This window comes from Nannobrachium achirus, assembly GCF_963921795.1.
Source record: "Nannobrachium achirus genome assembly, chromosome: 5".
NCBI lineage: Eukaryota > Metazoa > Chordata > Actinopteri > Myctophiformes > Myctophidae > Nannobrachium > Nannobrachium achirus.
This window is the reverse complement of record NC_137814.1, coordinates 200,802-204,415: the sequence shown is the minus strand read 5'-3', so window position 1 is coordinate 204,415 and position 3,614 is coordinate 200,802.

Here is a 3,614-nt window from a genome sequence, read left to right as displayed (position 1 = left end):
CCGGGTCTCTCGCCGTGGTCAAATTCTTCATCAACTGCGCCTTGCTAAGGAGGTCGCTAACGTATGATTCTTCCCCTGAAAGGTGGCCTTGGCCCGAGAGCCGGTTCCCTTCCGGGCGAAACGAAGCACCCATTCTGGTGCTGCTTGTTATTGGGGTGGGTGCCAATCTGGAAGGAAATGAATATTCCCGCCAGGCTTGGTATGGGGATAAATCTTCCCTCATGGTTATACCGGGATCCGAGGGGGTGTTGTTGTAATGTACAAACCTCCTTGCAGGCTCTGCCATTGCCTGATCCCTCAGTATGACCTGTTCCCGCATCGCTTCATAACCCGCGTGCAGGTAAGCATCCTTGAAGGACCCGGTCAGGCCATGTTGCCAGAGGACTCTCTCCGCCGAGGGTGATCGCGCCAGTGCTCTGGCGGTTTCCCACTCGACAGGGTATCCGTCGCACATTTGTCCTGACTCGTTGCCCCTAAGCTCTCCTTCGTCCCCAGCCGGGACACCTTCGATACCCGTGGTCCAGCTAAGTCCACTGCGGGTTTGGAAGAGCTTGCCTTTCAGTGGAGATTCCACTTTTAGAGGCCTCAGTAGCCGGGCTTTGGCGTTCTTGTTCCTAGCTCTGGGAGGCGGGCCCCGAGGGTACATTTGCCTTTCCCTGGACCTGGAACGAGAGCCTGACCTAGACTCTGACTCAGAGACCGAAGAGGCCCTTGAGGATGCCCTAGACTGGGATTCCTCGTCCTCCGGCTCGTAGTCCGGGTCTGAGTCTTCCTCGCTCTCTTCCTCCTCCTCGATACGGGGGGAGTTCCGAACTAGAATCCCTGGGGGTTCAAGCGGGCGAGGGGCCTGCGGTGGCGGGTTGAACCGCACCCTAGGGGTCCCTCTAGTAGCTTGTCTACCCCTTGGGGGTTGGTTTTGGTTCTGCTCTCTCCGCGTGACGGAGAAGGAGCGGTTTGGGGTGCCTGGAGCAGAGCTCCCAGATCGGGACTCCGCACCGGCACTGCTTCTTTGGCTGTTTCGGCCCGTTGACCTGACGGATCCAGCCTCTGAAGCCTCGGCAGCCTCTCTGGCCCGTACCAGAGCCGAGACTGCCTCGAAGTCCCCATCGTTCACCAACAACCGAATGAACATGTTGTGTGTGTTTCTGAGGGAATAAATGGCGGCCAGTATGGCCTCTTGCATCCATGTCTTCCTCAAGCCTTGGACCTTGAATCTACCCCATTTCATCATGATCGCCAGTCTGTAGGGGTTACCTGGCGCTCCGGTCCCCTCGAAAGAGGACCGTGCGAGCAGTGCTTTCCTTATGTCCCGCTCCATTTTAGCCTTCTCCTGGTCTTTGAGGGCTCTAAGTTGTAGCGTGGATTCCCTAAGAGCCAGGTGGACTATTTTGGAGGCACCCGGGAGGATTCCCAGGCAGGGAGTCACCACAGGTATACCGGCATCCAGGTTGTATGGTATTCTGGCCTCCATCACGTCCTTTCGGAGGTTTCTGTATGGAGTACCACCTTTTCCTGTGAGATACGTCTCCCACTTTTCCGTCGTTGACAAAGACGTGGTTGTAAAGGTGAGTATTGCCCACAGGCCATGAGTGGGGTGTTCCACTAGGTCCCCATTTTGAACGTCGATCTCCATGGGGGTGTTCCTAGGGGGTTCCAGCACCACTCCCAGATCCTCGTTGGAGGGTCCGGGGAATGCCCCGTGATCTGACACCTCGAGTCGTCGGGATGTAGGTGAGACAGGATTTCGCTCCATAGGTATGGGCTGTTCAACCTGTCCCGGTGTTGAGGCGGCCAAAGGCCTCCCGAGGTCAGGTGATGACCTCGGGGCCTGTTCTGGCGCCACAATCCTTGAGGGGTCCAGAGGGATAGTTCCCCGGTAGAGGGGCGGTGGATCCCTGTGGGCGTCCCCTCTTCTCTGTGACCGTGTCTGCACCCGGCCTGTATCCTGGTATAGGGGACCGGGTGCCGGCAGCTGTCTAGGTGCCCCAACGGGGGCCTGGGGGGTTTGGAGCGGTGTGGTTCCGAGGTCAGGACCTCTCACCTCTCGAGGCTGCCCCCTAGGTTCCTCCGCGGGAAGTGGGCTTTGTGAAGGCCCTGCCGGGGGATAGGTGGTTAACCACACATTCCGGTCCTCCGGGGGAGGGCCTCTCATCCCATTGTTTTGTTCGCCTGTCATGGGCCAAGTTCGATTGGCCGTTATGCGGTGACTCTCCACCCTTTGTATGAGATCTTGCACCACGTTAGTCCTTCGGGCGTTTGCGAATGTGTCGCCCCACCCGTGCCTCTGGTGTGGCGGCCAGGCCTCCATCTGGGCTCGGCGGAGAGTGTTAGCCAGCCATGCCTCTGGGACCAGCAAAGTTATTTCTAGCCGGTCGTCGGGCAGGCCTTGGAACATCTCCATAAAGCACCAAATGCTGAGGGCCTGGTCGTAATCCCACGTACCAGTTCCAAACAAGGTCATAACTAGGTTATAAACTTGCATGTCATAGGCTTGAGCAAAGAGCTTGCCATAGTATGCCAGAAGGGTAGACCTTTGGTCTTCCTCCCTGGTGCCTCTAGCAACATTCTGCATAGCCATGTTGATAATACCTTGATATCCTTTATGGGCAAGTTGGTATGGTGCACATACCAGTACTTCTCCATTCTCGAGTTTTCGGTTTGGTCTGGACTCCACTATGTTTCGGCACCATGTGGCGTAGCTTTGACCTGCACCGTGTGCTATGGCTGCCGCCATGCCCGCATTGTTGTCTAGGTACCTATTTGCGGGATTCACCACAAAGGGCCTGTTTCCTGCAGGCACGAGTTGTTCGAACCTTTCGGAGGAAATCTTTAGTTTCACCATTCTCTCGGGGGTTATGGTGTGTGTCCTGGCGGGGATTTGCCAGGAGAAAGTGTCCAGCACCTGAGGCGGCGGGGGAAGTCTCCCCTGCAGCTCAGGTTCAGCCTGTTCCCCGTCGTTTGTCTGGGGATCCCATTCTAGGCCACCGGTCCCTGTGGGGCCATGTAGCCAAGGAAGGGGGGCTGTAGCGTCGGCTCGCGTTGCTCCCTGATTCCAATTCAGCAACGTTTGGAGATCAGGATATGCGCTCCCCGTACTGGATTCGTAACGGGCCGCTTGTCCTCCGCATGTGTTATGCAGTACTACTGGGGCCATTACGCCCATACTGTCGTAGGTACTGCTGTCAATGTCCTCGTCCCACGAGTCCACCGATGGGGGTGCCATGGTGCCAGTCGAGGGAGTAGGGGAGGCAGGCCTCGCCCCGCCAACCGCTCCCGCAGGAGCGTTGTCTGTGGCGGTGGGATAGGCAGAGTCCATGCCTGAAACTTTTTAGGTTGGTCGCAAAGGTTGTTATAATATTATTAGATGTTTCTCAACTGCTATTTTATCTAGTTCCTAATGGAGATGTTTTTTACCGATTACTGGCCGTCTGCTGCGCACACAGACCTCCACTTCACTATGTTCAAAATCTCCGACGCTCCGGGGAGTTTTGTGAATAAAAACACTTAAGCCTTGATAATATTAACTATCCTTTACTTCTGTAGTAATAACTATATTCCAAGGGTCTCTCGGCTATTCTTTATGTGGCGGTGGACACGAATTTAATTAATCAATT